Source organism: Sceloporus undulatus, chromosome 11, assembly GCF_019175285.1.
Source record: "Sceloporus undulatus isolate JIND9_A2432 ecotype Alabama chromosome 11, SceUnd_v1.1, whole genome shotgun sequence".
In the NCBI taxonomy this organism is placed as follows: domain Eukaryota; kingdom Metazoa; phylum Chordata; class Lepidosauria; order Squamata; family Phrynosomatidae; genus Sceloporus; species Sceloporus undulatus.
This window is the reverse complement of record NC_056532.1, coordinates 5,278,106-5,297,888: the sequence shown is the minus strand read 5'-3', so window position 1 is coordinate 5,297,888 and position 19,783 is coordinate 5,278,106. Positions and strand designations below refer to the sequence as shown.

General features: G+C 41.3%; 1 protein-coding gene across 1 annotated transcript in view; it reads right to left on the bottom strand.

The window, feature by feature from the left end:
* The window catches only part of RPS6KB1 (ribosomal protein S6 kinase B1), a 152,713-nt gene that overhangs the window by 90,411 nt on the left and 42,519 nt on the right, over positions 1-19,783 (bottom strand). The gene's annotated exons all lie outside the window — the stretch shown is intronic.

Here is a 19,783-nt window from a genome sequence, read left to right as displayed (position 1 = left end):
ATCAACTGTCTGGCCTTATGTCTAGACAAAGTGTCTCGCTCTGCTTGAGTCTAGATCAAAGATGTCTACTTATAGCCTACTTCAGGCTGTCTCTTTTCTTATAGTTTTAGATCAAAGTGATCGCTTTGCTTTTAAAATAGTTCCCCCCCGAGATCAAACGGCTGCTTAGAGCCTAGATCAAATCTGTCCTCGTTGCTTATAGTCGATCAAATGCTCTTTGCTTATAGGCTAGATCAAAAATGGTCCCTCTTTGCTTATAGTCTAGAATCAATCTGTCCTCGTTGCTTATATCTAGATCAAGGGTCTCGTTGCTTTGTCAGATCAAATGTCTCTTTGCTTAGAGCTAGATCAAATTGTCCAATTCATTCCATTCTGACTATTTATTGTGATTAAAAAAAATATTTCCAGTAGCGTTAAGGTGTGGTTTAACCACTTCCTAAACTTGCCAAACAATCGTTATCAGATTAATTCCATGTTCATTCAACATTATCTCTGTATAGTTTTCCTATAAGCAAAGAGACAATTTGATCTAGACTATAAGCAAAGAGACAGTTTGATCTAGACTATATGTTTGATCAGTTGATCATAATAAATCTATTCTATCAGATCTAGACTATCTGATCTAGACTATAAACAAACAAAGGGTAGGTGGATAAATGAAAGTTAATAATAATAATAATAATAATAATAATATGAAAGTTAACCTAATATGATGTAAATTATAGTGTTGGAGATAAAAACAAAGGAAGTAGGGGTATATTAAGTTCGAGTTATAGATATTGATGGTTATGTAAACACTATATATCACTACGGAAATATATACGTAATTTGAATGTGTTTTTCTTTTTATATATTTGGAAAATCAATTAAAATATTGTTAGCTTTGGGGACTACAGTTCCCCACTCAGCATGGCTGCTATGGAAATCTGGGTATTGTAGTCAAAAACCTAAGCTCTGACCTGTCGCTGTATATAAGTTAAAATGTACTTTAAAAGACAGAACCAAATCTGATAGCAGGGAGAAAAAGGGGACGGGGGTGATGGATTATCCTCAAGTGAGGAGCCTCAAGAAATACACAATGCTAACCAAACCAACACAAAATGGAAAGCAACAAAAGCAATGCGGTAAGAAAAGAGGGAGGCTGCACTAAAGGTGGATTGATTCCATTAAGAAAGCCAGAGGACTCAGTCTGCAAGACCTGGGCAGGGCAGTTGATCACCGGGGATCTAGGAGATCTCTTGTTCATAGGGTCGCCGTAAATTGAAGATGACCGGATGGCAAATAAAGACGCAACAACACAAGAATACTAAAGACTGAGCGCATGTTGAGCACAGCCACAGAATGCTGAGAATCAGTTGAAAAGAAACAGATGTAAAACGTGTGTGTGCGCGATGGAATGGTTTGCTGAAGGAGGGCATGACTGGCATTACAAACAGGAGAGATCCTCTAAGGAGATGGGAATACACTGCAACATTTTGTTGCAAGCCCCACCTGTGTGTGTATGTGTGTGCGCACGCACGCACGCACACCTTCAAGTTGCCTGTCGACTTATGGCAGCCCTATACATTTTTCAAAGGCAAGGAATATTCAGAGGTGGCTTTGGCAGTTCCTTCCTCTGAAATAGAACCTACTGCACTTGGTATTCGTTGGTGGTGGTATGCCATCCAAGGACTAACCAGAGCTGACCCTGCTTAGCTTCCAAGATGAGACAGGATCTGGCCTTTTGGGTATTTAGAACATCCCACCTGTCTAGTAATAATCTAACACAGTGATGGTGACTCTTTTAGAGGCCGAGTGCCCAAACTGCAACCCAAACCCCACTTATTTATTACAAAGTGCCATGTCCCTCTGGCTTTCTAGTAACAAACTCTGGCAAACTCTGTGCTGGGGCGATGGCACATGTGCCCACAAAGAGGGCTCTGAGTGCCACCTCTGGCCCATGTGCCATAGGTTCGCCATCACTGATCTAACAGATGAAGTGTCACAGTTTCCTAGAAGTATTTGGTCCACACTGGAGTGAGTGACAACCTGACAGCAAGACTTAAAGGACACAAAGGACATAAATAAAGCTAATAATAATAATAATAATAATAGTAATAAAGGATTTTGAATCTGAACTGACATTCTCACATACCGATGGCATATATGCCGTATATACTCGACTATAAGTCGACCTCATGTATAAGCCGGGGGTGAATGTATGTATGTTGATATTACCCATGGATATATCTAAAAGACAAAGTGACGGAAAACAATGCCAAAACACATACAGACTTCCAATAGTCAGAACTGTTTGTGCTCATCCTAAAGGCTGGATGGATGAGAGAATACAGAGGGGTCAATGCTTCCAGGACAGATCATGCTCTTGCTTTTCACCAGGGCATGGTTCCTTTTTAAATACGAGTTAAAGCACAGTACTTACATTGACCAGTGGCTAAGTCGAATCAGGTTTTAGGGGTCAGTTTTTGGATTAAACCTTCTCGACTTATACTTTATAGACAGTATATACAGTCCTGGGTTTCCACTCCACGAAATGCATCTGAGGAAGCAGACTGAAGTCTACGAAAAGCTCATGCTGCCAACGTCTTCCTTTCAGTTAGTCTCAAAGGTTAGATACAAGATCTCTCTACATCAGTGGTTTCCAATCTTCCTAATGCCGCGACCCCTTAATACAGTTCCTCATGTTGTGGTGACCCAAACCCATGAAATTATTTTCATTGCTACTTCACAACTGTAATTAAATAGGTGTTTTCCAATGGTCTTAGGCGACCCCCATGAAAGGGTCATTCGACCCCCAAAGGGGTCCCAACTCACAAGTTGGGAACCACTGCTCTACATATAAGGTACAATTCCCTCTATACCTTAAAGGACATGTTTCTGGAAGTATAAAGAAAGGCAGGGCTTTGACCACCACACCCTGAAGTCTTTGGTTTTTTAAAAGGAGTCCCAACATCTTTACGGGGAGGAAATCTTGCAATAAAGATGCTGTTTCCCTGAGACTCTTACAATAAGCCTCCGCATCTGACCACGAACTCCGTGCTTTTCATCTCTGAAAACCCTCCCAAGACATGCTAGTTGTTGCGTTCCACAGGGACAGCTAACCTTTGCGCTCTCTTCTTGATGCTTTTCAATATTAGCATCAACCGAGAAAGGAAAAAAAGGGGGGAGAAGTTACATACCTTCCGCTGAGCCATGCCTCAGAGGAGAGAGATGCGCAAGAAGCCTGTACATGCAAATAACGTTAATTAGTGGGGTTTTTATAATTCAGTTCCTCCTTTTTTTGGCGCACAGAGGAGCAGGGGCTACGGAAGGGCGGGCAAGAGGCAATAATCTGAGCTAAATTTTCATCTTAATTACTTTTGCTTATTAAAGTTGTCTTGCAGCCCGCTGCAAAGGAAACCCAACCACCCACCCCCCCCAAAAAATGAAAGCAGACATACAGCATCAGGACCTTATATGTTTCTGTTAAAAGGGTCGGGGTGGGGAGAGAAAGGGCGGGAGCATACACCCCACAAAACCGTTTCGGCACACGCGGCGGAGAAAGGCAAACACAATTTCCCCGACATAAAATATTCATCGCCGCCGAAGGATTTCAAATTGCGCTCCTTTAATTTATAAGTCAAATGAGATACATAAAAGCGTAAGAGCATCAGAAGAGCCGGGTCGGAGTCGACCAAAGGCCTCTCTAGTTCGACGTTTTGTTTACACAGAGGCCAATGAGTAGCTTCTGGGCAGCCCACAGGCAGGGACCTGACTGCCAAAAACATCTCCATTTCCCACTCCTCGGGATACAAATCAAAGATGTATTACGGATCTATACCAGGGTATAAAGATGCCCATTGAGACGGAAGCAATGGATATATTGCCAATTATATCGGAGGTGGTATGTAGCCATTGATTGATCTTTAATCCTATTAAAGCTGTCCAAGTTGGCAGGGATTCTGGGAGCTGAAATCCAAGACACCTGGAGGGTCAAAGTTTGGGAACCGCTGTTTTAATCCACCATGGATGCCTGCATCCTAACAAAAGCATACCATTGACAAACATGTACAAAACAGAGAATAGAGAAACCTCAGTTTACAAGTATGCGCACTTTACTGTGGGAAAGACATGAAATCAGGAATGAGCTTCACAGAGGAGACGTTTAGGAATGAGGAGAGACGTAGTGCAACACATCTAAAGTGCACCAAGCTGGAGAAGGCTGGGATGTATCGGGAAGCAGAGAATTAGGTCCTGAATTAATTTAGAGGAGAAACTTCATATTTTCAGGAACGGCTGTGGGATATGTGGAGCTGTTACTTTATTGTAGTAGGTAGTAACTCTTGGCGTGATGCGCTTGTGTGCCTTTGTGATGTACCAGCCCGCATTCAGGGGGCTTGGAGCACATACGTGGACAAAGAGAAAAGACACCAGTTTCGTCCAGGAACACAAGCTTTACACAAATTATCCTTTTGTGCAAATAGAAATAAAATGACCGAAACACTCAGAAAACATCGGGTGCCTTACTTTCGCAATGGAGATGAGATCTCTCAAACACTCGCAGCGTAATGTTGCATGCTGAGGCTACACACACACCACTCGGTGCTAAGAGTTTGTTACTATAGCGGCCATGGCTTCATCCTTGGAGTTCTGGGATTTGTGATTTGGTGAGGGATTCTGAAGTCTTTGCTGAAGAACTCCAGCATACTGAATTATAATTCCCACGATACCTTGACAAAAGAACAACTGAGGGACACATCACCTTAGGAACTGTCATTCTGGAAAGTAGATTAGAGTGCTCTACATGAGAAGTCTGAGTATCTCTCTGGCATTAACATGTCGAGAGGCTTGAAGGCAACAAGTCATGGAGGGAATGAAGGATCTCAGCCAACAATGGATCTGCCCTTCTTGGAGAAGCTCTGTGAAAACTTGGTAAAGGATTTGCACAACAGTTCAGTGGAAAATACCATTTAAAACACATGATATGCAATAGTGTGGCTACTGTGTTGACCTACTGTGGCTCTTCAATGCACAAGCTTCAAAAAAAAGGTCAGAGTCAAGGATGACCCCCAAACACAGCTCACCTTCTGCTCTCCCCTTAGAGCCTGGGCTCAAAACACAGCAGCAGCAGTTATATAGAGCTACTATCGCTATACCTCAAAGCAATCACCTTCTAGATGGATTAGACTAGAACAGGGTGAGTAACTGCATCAGAACTGGGGATCAGTTCACCCCTCATATCTCCTTATGGATAGTATGCCTCCCATTAAGCCTGAATGCCTCTGCTTTCCTTTGCAGTCCCTCTCAAAATGGCTCCAGGAAGCGACGTCACTCCCTGCGGCCATTTTGAGAGGGACCGCAGAGGAAAACAAGGGTATTTGGAGGTAGTAGAGTATTTTGGCACACATCTTGGATTGGAATGGGGACATTTTCATGTGTTTTCACATGGTCTTATGGAGGGGAGGGCATTCTGCATGGTTTGTGGTCAAAAACTGTCTGAACATCAGTGGGAGGCTTGGAAGGACTTGTGGGGTCTTCAGAAGCTACAAAAGTGGGATCCAAAGGTAGCATGTAGTTCACAGGATGCAGTTTGTCCACCCTGGACTAGAATGAAGAAAGAGAAGTTAGTTTGTGTTTTAATTCCCTACCATAATAGTATGTCCAACAGAAGGGAGTTTGCAATCCACCTCAATCAAGCATGCATTGATTTAATACAATTTTTAAAACTGGATCTCTTTATCACACCTGTTTCCCAAATCAGAACCCACAATAAAACTGAATTTAAAAAGCACAGCAAACAGTTCAGTGGAAAATGCCATTTAAAACACACGAAAAGCAGTAGTGTGGCTACAGCACTGCCCCGTTGTGGCTCTACTACGCTATAGCAGTACCCTTCGGAAACGTTACTAATCACCGCTATGTGAAGTATGAATTTCTCCACAGGACTGATATCCAATGGGTACATCAGCTAATAGGATTCTGGTCATGCTGGGATTACATTTCCAGCTGCAGTTCCGTATGGCACATCGTCCTGTATATATAAATACAGTATACACATATGCACACACACAAAGTCACACGCTAGTTTGTGCCTATAGAGATAGTTAACTATTTTCTAACGTTTTCAACATACAACTGAAACAAGGGCAAGGAGGGAGGGAGGAAATAGAATTATTCAAACTACCCAAAATAACAAAATAAAGAAAATAAAAATTGGTCTTATTCCATAGTCATAGAGAAAGTGTACAGCATCTCTGAATACTCAAAATGGCTGACATATATTTTTGGTTACCTCTCCCATCCATTTCCTGAGAAACATGGCAAGGGCTTTCCACTGGCTCCTTTGTTACATTTGGAGTTGGCTAGAATCCATTTTGGAAATGCAGAGGTTCCTCATTCTTGCATGATCAAGAAATCCTAAAGGTGAAAAGAACGACAGAATTTGTGGAAGGATATAATGGACGATAGGGATTTTTGGAGATGTCTCATCCACAGGGTTGCCATGAGTCGAGATCAACTCAAAGGTGGTTAGCAACAACAAATACAAGCCACAAGAACCACAGAGTTGGAAGAGACCACAAGGGCCAATCCAATCCAACTCCATTCTGCCATGCAGGAATACCCAATCCCCGACAGATGACCATCCAGCCTCTGTTTAAAAACCTCCAAAGAAGGAGACTCCACCACACTCCTGTGTTCCACTGTTGAACAGCCCTTACCATCAGGAAGTTCATCCTAATGTTTATGTGGAACCTCTTTTCCTGTAGTTTGAATCCAGAAACTACTATGGTTGCCTTACAGTTGCCATAATGACTTGAAGGCACACAACAAGTGAAGAGGCACTAAACAACAGTGAGTAAAGGCACTAAAGAGAATTTGCATCATGCTTGACCAAGATGTCCGCAATGTCATGACAGCTGAATGGTAGCTGGCTAAACCGTCTATGGTGTCATACAGCTTCTTTCATCCTCCTCTCCATTGCCTTTCATGGGAACTAAATACAGTAAAGGATGGAGAGGCTGTGAACGGATCTGGAGGCATCACGAAGAGGTACCAACTAGAAATACCATATATACTCCACTATAGGTCATGCATAAGTTGAGAGCAAGTTTTGGGGCCAAAATTATGGATTTTGCTATGACCCATGGATAAGTTAAGGGTAAAACTTAGGGGCATATAGCAAAGGATCTAAAGAATGAAGTAAAACAAAACAATGGTTCCAGCAGAAATAACTCTTTGTGCTTTCTCTTTAGTAATGGATGGATGAGAAGATAGAAGGCACTGGTGCTTCCAGGACAAATTACACTCTTGCATTTCACCAGGGGATGGTTCCTTCTTTTAAATAAGAGTTAAGATACAGTACTTACATTGACCCATGGATAAGTCGACTCAGGTTTTTGGGGTCGATTTTTGGACCTAAATTTCTAGACATATACATGAGTATATACAGTAAGTGACTGAATATCAGCAACTCTATGATAAAGAGGTTGCAGTGATATTCTGCAAAAACAGATGATTCATTGCCCATTGCCACAGAACTGGTGGGCACATAAACCTGTGAAGAACAGCAGCATCAAAATCCTGTGGGACTTTCACATCCAAACTAACAACTAACAACAGACTGAACTGTGACTGAGGAAAAGAAAGTATGGATTACAGATGCGGCAAGCCCAGAGACGGCAGAATTAGAAGCAAGACAAAGAGATGACAATGTTTATGAAATATTGAGAACTACAAATTTGCGATTCAGCGCCTCTGGGGAAAAGAAAAACCACGTTGTTCCAGTGGTGACAGGTGCTCTGGGAGCAGTTGCAAATGGACTGACAAAATATCTGAATTAAATCACCGCAGGTAGGCTCGCAAGAGCAGTTACGAAAAGCGGAGCTGCTCGGAACATGCCATATTATTTGACAACACCCCATTGATTTCTAGATATGCGGACAGAATCTGACAGCCTTATTGCGTGACAAAAGTAAGCCAACGCGGTGAGAGAGAAGCTTTTCTCGATGTGTAAACACACATTTGTCGGGAGGAGAGTGTCACCTTCAGTCACACAAAATGGTGGTCAAGTTATTCTGAAGCGGGGAGGTTTCCCTAAGCTCAGGTGGTGGTGGTCCTGGATTCAGAGCAATACTACCCCAAAACTAGAGTGGCCCCTTGGCATCTCTTCATAACAGTTAAATCCTCACATGCAAAGGAGAGACTCCCTGCCACTGAGTGACACCTTTCCATTGATATCATAGAAGAAGAGAAGGAAAATGGTCCATTTCATCCCCACAATGGTCAAGCTGCACCCTCACAGATAACTTACTTCATCTGCTGGGGTGTTCCGAAGTCTGCTTCTCAGAGTTTTAATCATCCAAATAAATTGCCGGAGTGTCGTTGAAAGCAATTGCTCATGAACCTTCTGCACACCGTCCAGCAATAACCTCCGAATCTTGAGAGGAGCAAACACCCGGCCTATAGGTCCTTTCCTGGGCACTGAAAGCTGGGAGGTGCAGCTCAGGATGATAGCTTTTGGAAACCTTAAAAAACGAGAATTATATTAGTAGTAATTATGTTATTTTAAAATCCGAAACAGAAGAGCTGGGCCGCACCATTAGGCAACAGCGACCATCATTCGTCTGTATTTGCCAAAGACCTATAAAAGCTTCTTGATTCGTTGGATGTCACCAGGTTATCTTCATGTTGGCAAAAAATCAAGCTGCAAGCCCTAAGAGAAAGCGGAGGTTTTCCTCTGATATAAAAACCATTTCCTGGCAGAGGAAGTAACACCTATAGACACAATTTCGTTGCAAATTGAGGACAAGGCAGTAGGTGGCGAGGAGCTTTCTTCCTGATATTTAGTTTAAGCCAGGGATTTTCCTGTTCTCGCCCTTCGCTTTAGCTATAGCCTTCCTCCATATATAGAGAGGTTAAAATTCAGGTATAAACACAGCTAATAGCCAGTTCGCTTGGTGCCTGAAGGGTTTTTGGATATTGCGCACAGGCTGCTTTCCTTCCTTATGTTGGAACCATTTCTCATGTTAAATTCAGGCTCTTTGCATCCTTTTGGACCCTTTCTTTATTCCTTCTTCGATATTCTTTCTTCATTATTATGATTATGAGTATTAATTCCCCATCTCTCTCTTCTTTTGCCTAGTGCGCACCGTACGCACAACAACTGTAACATTTTTCAAATTTTAAATACCAGACGTCAAATAGATACATCCCATTTCGCTGCTCCATACTTTGCAAAGTAAACTCCGTGACGATCTTGGTTTGAGGTTTCAACGAACTCAGTAAACACTGTAATTGCGTTAAGGAGAAAAATCCAGTGCGCCGTTTTTTTGTCCCTGATAAAGAAAATGTGCTGGCTTACCATGTCTTCATAAATAGTCAGATTTTGTTCGAGCCTGGCCTTTTCTATCTTGAGGACAAAAGGGACAAATCTAGGGCAAAAGGATTGGGCCTTTAAAAGTAATAATTTCTGATTAGTGAAACTGGAGAAGGCTCTATAATAACCTTAGATTGGTTAAGTAGAAGGAAAGTGAGCATGTTTTTTAAAGTCATTCTGACTTATGGGCCTGTTTACAGGACTGCAAAATAAAGCTGCTTCGTCTCTTTGGGCTGCTTTAAGATGGTTCCTAAGATCCGGCGCCAAAGCACTCCATTTAGATGGAGTGGTTTGGTGCAGTCCGGATCTTGGGGCATGCATCATTTAAAAGCATACTCCAAACCCAGCAGCTTTATTTTGGCAGTCTTAACAGGCCAGTGGGTGACCGCATAAGTTTATTTGGCAATTTCTTCAGAAGGGGTGGCCATTGCCTCAATCCCGAAGCATGAAGAGTGTGACTTGCTCAGAGTCATCCACTGGGTTTTCTATGCCCGAGGTGAGATTTATGCGACCCTGTCCCCAGAGGTCCATGGTCCAACGTTCAAAACACTATCACACACTGTCTCTCTGGCTGCAGAACAACACAGCTACTAAATTCCCTCTCCGATAGACCATTAAAGATACAAGAGGCCCACTCTTCCGAAACCCCCACTTGGTAAACCCTAATCTGAACTATAAAGCCAAGCCCACTTCCAAAATAGGGTAACTCCTCAAGCGATAATAGGATCATCCCTTGAACATTCCCTAGCATGGTTGAACAAAGTTGTTTTTTTTGGCAGACATGATGATGAAACCCTCAGATGGAAAGTCTGTGTTTCTCCAGCCCTCCGTCGCCATCGTCGCAATGTCAATGCAAATAGAAACCTCCAGCTAATAGAGGAAAAGGAAGAAAACGGTTTTGTTAGGGTGCCGTTCCTATTTCTCTCCTATCACCATCACCTGCACTTTCCAGGTGTTAAGAATCTTTTCTGGCCTCCTGAATAACATTTTCCTCCTTCAGTCCCCAACTCCTATCGGTGCAGGAAATTAAAACATCTGTTTGAAGCATTTAGAAAACGCATCCTCTTAGCGCAATCCAAAAAAAGGGCAAGCAAAGGTGCGAAGGAAAGAGAAAAACAGCACATATTGACAAATTCTATCCTGAAGGATTTTAATCGCACTATTTGCAATCCTAGAAGTTTTGAGAGGGAAATGTTCACGATGGCAGAATTTGGAGGGAGGGCAAGAGGGGAAATCCCTCTGTTCTATAACCCCGCTTTCCCCATTTTTCATACAATCAGCGTGTTGCTTCCAGAAGAACCAAACTCTTGGCATCAGTACAAGTACGTAAAACACCCCGGAGCCAAGACGAAGATAGCTCCTAAGAACGCACGCAGAAGACGCTGCGCATGGAAAATTATTGCATCATGCCACAGTAAATTAAGCGTTGCTTACAAGCATTGTGTTGAGTACACTAAACCGGCCTTGTTTACCAAATTGTTTTGGCCTGAAGGGATAAAAGAATGAGCAACACACTCCATAGCAGCAGCGCATGAAGCCAACCACCTCTCTCGCCCAGAAACAAACACTTGCGAGTGCCTTGAAGTGCGCGCTTTGAATGTTGCCAAAAGGGAGAAACAAACCCTCCAAAAGGGGGCCGGGCATTTCCGAAGGGAAGGGAGGACCCGGAAAAGAAAACACAGGCGCAGATGCACGACCCATAATTACGATTGCACAGCAGTTGGGTCGCGTTCATTGAGCTATTTCCAGCGATTCAACACCTTACAGCTTGAGGCTTATATATTTATTTAAATACTTTATCCAGCCTCTGTTTCCCTTCAGGGACCCTGCAATACAAATACAATACAGTCGTCTCTTTGAGAGATTGCATTCCACAAAAAAAGGTCCCCAGATTTCCCAACGCTGGCAGGTGGACGGGGGAAGACTTTGCTTGAAAATCCTAGAAATCGGCTATGGTGTTAAGTCTGTAGAGTGGATATTTAGGAGAAATGGACCACAAAAACCAACAGTCTGAGTCAATAAGATGCAAGAAGTAAAACAGGATGGGCTGAAGAAACAAAACTCTAAATTGTGGGTTTTTATTTTAGGGCATCTGTGGCCATGTTCTAGAAGATTTTATTTGAGGTTTCACCAGCATCTAGGGCTGGCCGAATTCGGAGAATGCTGGCAGCAGAAAAGAGTGGGATATATATAATATATTTCTATGCACAGCAGTCTCCAAGAGGCCAGCCATAGATGCTGGCGAAACGTCAGGAAATAAAACTCCTGCTAGAACTGGCCACATGGCCACAGACCCCCAACCCCACAAAAAACTATTGATGGCCGGCGGTGAAAGCCGTTGACTTCAACGAATTCCTTATGTTTGTTGCTTGTGGCTTTGAGTCATTTCCGATTTACAAGAAACCCTATCGCACGGTTTTCTTACCCAGATTTGTTCAGAGTGGGTTTGCCACTGCCTTCCTGCTGAGGCTGAGAGAGTGGGACTTGACCGAGATCGGGCATTGGGTTTACACAGCAGAGCTTGGGATTCGAACCCTGGCCTACGGAGTGTAAGCCCTAACCTCAAACCATTTCGCTGGCTCTACAGCGCACGACACAACGGTTGTCCCTAATTTAAAAAGAGCGAGCTGGCATGTAAAACACACAACAGTTTACTAGAGTCTCTCTCTGGCTGCAATCCACATTGCAGAAATAAGCCAGGTGGACACTACGTTAGGTGGCTCCAGTGCGATGAAAGTTTGGATCGTATTTTTGTGAGCCATTTAGTCCCGTCTACGGGTAAGAGAGCTTCTGCGCCAGCAACAAACACAATTCCACAGCATTCAGCCATGACAGTAAACTGGTGTCAACCTCTACAGTCAGACCGCAGCCCAGCAAGAATATTAACATTTTTAAAGAATAAATATATTACAAAAGCCCCTCCCTGGAAAAAATGCATCGACTACCTTGCTCGGGCTTGACAGGTGGAACATCACGATTCCTTTCCGTTGTTAACTGCGTTGTAGGTGTTTGAACCATTTCAGGACCATTTCAGTTGTGTCATTATCTCCTGCTTTGACAAAGTAAATGGCAGGTTATGCGTATGTAATACAATCCGAGCATGTTACCTATGGAAATATTGAGCATCTATTGGACGTCCTGTACACTTAGCACGTTCCCAGAAAGAAAGACATTTAAAAGGCCAGGGGCTACAAACCACAGATATGTGCCTCAGTTGGTTGACTGGCAATTTTGAATGCAGGCACCGAAAAAAAGGAAGGGTGGGATTTGCAATGGAAACTCATGAAAGAGAAAACCCAAGAAAACATCTTCTCTTGAGTTTATCATAGCTGATTTCAATCAAGGGAAAGCCCATTTCTGAGTCTTTCAGTGAGTTCGGATATAAGATGGAAGGGGCCAGCAACATTGTGCGCCGAATTGCATTGGGGAATTAATATTTAACATTGATGTTATGCATTTTATAACTATTTTTTTACACCTGGCAAGCCTTTAACCCATAAGAACGAAACACCCCCAACACTCGGCCGCAATCGTGTACCAGCTCATCGCCAAAAATATCAAGGAGCGGAGGAGCCAAAAAAATAAACTTAAAAATGCTGGGAAACAGGCCATCACCCGGATTGTTTCAAAATCCTCCTAAACGTCTCATAAGACCAGCGTCCGAGTTTGTGGTGGGTCGGAATACAGAACCGATCTCCTTGTGAGCGTGCTTTTTTCTGTCGCAGCATTCCCCCGCGCCTCTTTTGAAACAGAAGATATTATAAACATGAAGAAAACAGAATGTCTTTCACATCAAATAATCTAGCCGGGGGAATTTAAAACGGTTAAAAAAGACGAGGGGGCGCATTCATCCAATGTTCCCCCACCCTCCATGCGCACACTTTCCTCACTAGCAAGCAACATGGAACATTATTTTTTTCAGGTTTCCCACACTGCAATTCGAGTTGGAGAAAAGCAGAGACAAACTTTAATTACCTCAAAGCGAACGCAGCACGGTTCCGCGAGTCAAACATATTTTTCACTGTCCCGTCTCCCCCCTCGCATTGATCTGCACATTGGTTGAAATTAAAGGCGCCCTATAAAAACCATTAGGAAGGGGAAACAATCAACAGGGACGCAGCGGTTTCGAACCCGTTTCAAAACCGCCCCCGCTCAGCAAAGATACTTAACTATGATAGAAACAAAGTCATGGAAACGTTAACGCTCGGACTATAAGCTGCCCAGAAATCCTTCGGCTGATCGAGGAATGAAAGAATTCCTACCGCTGACCTAATTTGAAGAATATAGCTATGTCAGTGGTCAGGATCAAATTGCGCCAGATCAATCCCGCCACAGGTTTGGCTCTAGAAACCCTGTGTTTGCATTTAAAGGTTCCCAGAGCCTTTGGGTGGATGGCAATCGTGAAAGGTTTGGGCACTCACGCATTTTAAAACCTGGGCATTGCAGTCTGTCTGAGGATTAAATGAAGAGGTTAAAGGAGGTTTTAAAAATGGATCGTAATGGGTAAAAGTCGAGGATCGCCAAATTCTACCAGGGTCTGTTATCAATGCCATAAAGAATAACATGTTAAATGATGGACATATTGCAAAGTCTGAGGATTAATATGGGAGGTGAAAGGAGACTTTGAAAATTGATCTTGCATATATGTATAAAGTCTAGCATTTAGGTCAACCAATGACGCAACAAACCGGATCGACGTAGCGCGGAGCAATATAAGTAGAGGATCTTAAGTCTTAGTTAAAGAAGAGTGAAAAGCAGAGTATAATCTGTCCTGGAAGCACTCATCTCCTTTCCGATCTCATCCATTCCAGCCTTAAGAGTAAGCCCCAAAAAGTATGTCTGCGGGTATTTTGTATTTCTTTGACATTGTTTGCTTTACTTCATCCTTTAAATCCTTTGCGATATGCCCTAAGGTTTTTACCCTCGCGTAACCACAGGTACAGCAAAATCGGATTTTGGCCCCAAAACTTGCCCTTACTTAGGACATGAGGTCGACTTATATTCAAGGATATATAGGGTATAATGGACATCCCGGGGACAGCCGGGTCTAACCAAGGCTTGTTATCCATGTTTTTTATGGGATTATGGTGTAGGCATAACAAAAGCGGAGACGGTAGCCTGCCGGGCATTGCCTCCCATAAGAAATCTGAACCCTTCCCTCCAAACAAATTTCTAGCATTGCAGAGAAATGTGAAGACCAATTAAACATTGGTTTCGCCCCTTACTCTGGTAATTTTGCTTGGGTTCATAACATTTGTCTGCACCTTTTGCTTGGGATGCCGAAATGTGGCGAAGAACCTGTACCTACATTCAGCATTTGGTAACTTGACGAATCCGAGTTTATGTTCTCAGAAACCACAAGGAAAAACTGTCCCCACAAATTGCGAAGAATACTATGATATGAATAGTGGCAAGAGTGCTCGCATTCCAATCAAACAATTGATGTGCATTGGTACCATGTTATGCTCCTGCCTTCCTAGCTGGTGTCCAAATGCACACTGAGGAGTGCCTCAAATACGTTTGGTGCCCACCGCATAGTGGGCTTGCAGCTGTCAATCACTCCACCAATGCGCAATGGATGCCCATACAAGCCTGAGAATTTGAGGGCCACAAAACAAGGCTTGGATGCCACATGTGGCCAAAGGCAAGTTTCTTATGACTGCAATAATCGTATGTAGTAAGGTTACCAACTACAGCTTTCCTCTAATCACGCTACATAATTATAGCACTATAAATTCCAATTTACTGCCATGGCTCCATTCTAGAATCAGAAATGTGCAGTTTATAGAGGGGTACTTTAATATTCTCCTGCTAGAAATCTCTTTTACCTTCCTAGGTTACAAGTCCCATGATGCTATATTAATTGCGGCCAAGGCAGCTAAAATGGAACCACGGTGCTACAACTGTAGTGATTTAAATCACACATTAAGGCTATAGGTCTGAAAACATTAAAAAACATTTATTATTTTTGGGCACCTCGAGGAAGGCAGGAAAAGGTAAGGGAAGGGAAGTAAACGAAGGATGTGCATGTTACTTTATCCGGTTTCAGGTACTGTAGTATTTTCCTCTAGCAGAATTGAACCAAGAACATGAAAAGCCCGAATGGGTTATATAACCTGGGCTTCCAGCTATTTCTTTCCTTCTTTCTCCATCTGAGTGTTGTTTTTCGAGCAACATATCCCTTTCTACGATTCTACAATAACTTTTCCAGAGATGCAATGCAAACTCCCTCTGAAGAAAAACTTGCCAAAAAATCCCATGGATCTCCATAAGTTGGAACACCTGAAGGCCACAACCGACATTCAGATCAAGGAAAATGGAAGTATAATCCAATGGCAAATAACGCAATCATGGGTTTAATGTTTGCGTGATAGACTGCCACACGCAAATTGGGCATGGGAAGTCAGTCCGACGCAACAAGGGTTTCATGTATTGTGTGATAGACTACCACACCAATTTTGGGCAATGGATTCTTGAACGCAATCATGGCGTTTTCACGTTATTGGTGATAGACTACCACACGCAATTTTGGGCAATGGAAGTCAGTCTGAACGCAATCATGGCGTTTACGTATTGTGTGTTACTACACACCAATTGGGCAATGGGAAGCAGTCCGAACGCAATCATGGGGTTCACGTTTGTGCGAAGAGGTATCAACACAATTTTGGGCAATGCAAGCTTTTCATGATGGAAGTCAGTTCGAACGCAATCGAATTCACGAAATCATGTATTAGAAATTCATTGAATGCTTCTGCCCCACTTTCTTTTCATTTAATTAAGAGAATTCCTCCATGTGATAAACTCCAACATATCCCAACAATGTGTAATATTATACATATTGGGTATTCCAGAGGATCTTCTTGGGGTATCATAAGTGAAAAGTTAAAGGCAACAGTAACAACAAAACAACAACAACAACAACAGTTTGTGAGTCGACGGCTTTCACAACTGGAATCCATAGTTTTATTGCGGGTGTTTTTCAGGCTCTGTGCCGTGTTCGGAAGAGTTTATCTGATAAATAGACTGTATACTACACACAACAGATAATATATAATTGTGTGGTGTGTGGTGTGTGTGTGTGTGTGTGTGTGTACGGCTGGCTCTTCAGAGAAGCTGGTGGAATGTAGGGAGTGTGGTGTATATATATATTATATGTATGTTATGTGTGTGTACTGGTGACCTGGCGAGAGGAAGTGATTTAATGTTATAGTAAAAAATAAAAATAGTTTATGATATAAAACGTTAAAATATAAATTATAATAAATTAATAAAATGATAAAAGTATAAAAAGTTTAATGTAAAAAGTTATATAAAATGTTAAACTAAATATAGTTAAAGGAAAATAGTTCACTAAATATAATAAAATGTTACAATAAATAAATAGTTTAATAAAAAATTTTACCTAATATAAAAAAATAGTTAATAAATATAACTGTAAATATAAATGTTAAAATAAAATATAAAAAATAGACAAAAATATAAAATATTTTAAAAAAAATAGTTACACTACATATCCAAGTTCTAAATAAATAGTTTAAATAAAATAGTTCACAAAATATAATAATTGTCAATACAAAAATATTTAAAAAAAAATAGTTACACTAAAATAATAAATGTACAATAAAATATAAAATAGTTTAAATAAAAATAGTTACACTAAATATAATAAATAGTTACAATAAAATAAAATAGTTTAAATAAAAAATAGTTACACTAAAATATAATAAATTGTACAAAAATATAAGTTTAAATAAAATAGTACACTAAATCAATAAAATAGTTACATAATATAAAATGTTAAAAAAAAAATAGATAAAATAAATATAAAAAATAGTTACAATAAATATAAAAAGTTAAAATAAAAATAGCTAAATAAATAAAATAGTTAAAATAGTTAAAATAAATATACTAGTTACGAAAAATTAAAATAGTAAATATAATATAAACATACGTAGTAAAAACGTATAATAACATATTAACATACTTAATATTACGATAAATTTAAAATATAAATGATATAATAGTAAAACATAATACTTATATATAAATACAAAATATTTAAATGTAAATATTTTTAAGTGGGAGAATATCAAGCTCTGCTGCTGAGAACAGGCCTCGAAGCTGCTAGGATTGGCCTTCTTATTCTTTCCCTCAAGACTGGGCCTGCCCGACTCCCGGCGGTCCATGCAACCGTTCATCCCAGGCCTGGTCTGGGCTGTCGTGGGCCTGGTCCCTCCTCCCCTTCCTTCCTTCCTTCCTCCTCCCAAGCCGGCCTCGGAGCCAGCGCCGGGCGGCCCCGCTGCTCGTCCCCGCTGTTTACCTCCTCCGGCCTAGAGGAGGAGGAGGCAGGCGCGGCCTACCACGCCGCCTCGCATGAGCTCCGGCCGGGCTATGAAGGTAGAAGGAGGAAGCCAGGACCCCGCCGACCCTGCCCCCCTGGAAATCTACTACAATTCTATACTATCTTCTACCACGGTGTGTCTGTATTATCTAGTGTGTGTGGGTGGGTGGCGGGTGTTTAGCATTTAAAGATATTGGAGTTATACAATACAATGCAGCGATAAGCAGATTATATTAGAACGATAGATACACACACACAATATTTATAACACATACATACAACGTCAGACGAGATATTACACACACACACACAACAATATACACCCATACTACTACAACATCCACTTTAATAATATATACATACCCACATATACAGTACATACAATAATACAATGTCAGGGTTTAATTATACATATACCACACACATACTACGTACATATACAGTATATACAATAATATACATACAACATACTCAATTAGTGTTAATATATACATATATTATATTACACACCGCACACATACAACAATACAGTATATACAACAATACAATACATACATACAACAGGAGACATAATATATATATACACACAACATACAGATCACACATACATACATACAAACAGTAGACTTAATATATATTATAATACAACACACACTTAACAGTACATAAATACATACAATGTCAGGGTTTATTATACAATACACACACAATACGTCGTACAATTCAGTTATACACACAAAAATACATACAATACATTACATTACAATAGTCAGGGTTAATAATACATATATATATATATAAATATATATAACACACTACGCCACATACATACAATACAGTATATACACACACATACATACATACTTACAACAGTGAGACTTTAATATACATATACAGACATACATACAGTAGCCAAACTTTTTAATACACACACATACATACAATATTCAGACTTAACACACACAACACACACACACATATACATACACACATACATACAATAGCCAGACTTTGTATAACACACACATATATACATATAATACATGTATACACATATATGTAACAATGCCAGACTGTAATGTATACATAAACACGACACAACACACATACATATACTACCATACATACTATAGCCAGACACTTATATCTCACCACCACTCACACACACGAACATATGTATAGACAACAGAACAACACAGACATACAATAACAGACTATAACATATACATTCACACATATACATATAACAGCAATAGCTAGACTTTAAACTATATATCTAAGTGTGCATGTGTATGCCTTCAAGTCATTTCTGACTTACAATGCCCCTAAGATGAACATATATGGGGTTTGCTTTTGCAAGGTTTGTTCAGAGGGAGGTTGCCCTCGCTTCCTCTGAGGCTGAGAGAATGTGACTTGCCCTAGAGCAGAGGAATTGGTATCTCCTGCCAGATGTACAATACATTTTCTTCCCGTCATCTTCTAAAGAGCTTTTGTCCTCTTGTCATCACCCATTTTTACCCCCACGACGCCCTGTGAGTGGGCAGTATAGATTCGCCTGGCAGACCGACCCTAAGTGGCATTTGAGCCTCGTCTCCTCTCTCGCTCGCTCTACCTGAGAAGCCTTGAGTCTGCAGTTTTGGCCCCCAGTGCCTCCCAGTTAGCCAGTGATAGGAGTTGTGGGTATTATGGTCCATTAGTATTTGGAAAGCCCAATTCCTGCTCTAGTACCCTTTTCTGTGGCAATAGGGGATCGCTGTGCGCAACAGCAGGTTCCCATCGTCCAGGAGAAGCGACAGGAGCTAAATCTTATTAATGGCCTTTTAAATCTGGGAGTCAGTTTCTAGCATTTCTCACATGAATAGTTAGATTCAAAGACTGCCACAAGGCAGTCCCTGCGGGACTCGAATGAGGATTAAAAGAATCCTCTGGGTGAAACATGCCATCTGCTACTTCTTGCAGGTTTCGTGAGGATGGCTTTAATAATATAAAATGTATTGCTTGGTTTAGAGCTTCTGTATTAACCCATGAGCGCTCTGTCCCACCAATTGTGATAAGTGTCCTATTTGACCATGCCCACGCAACTGTCC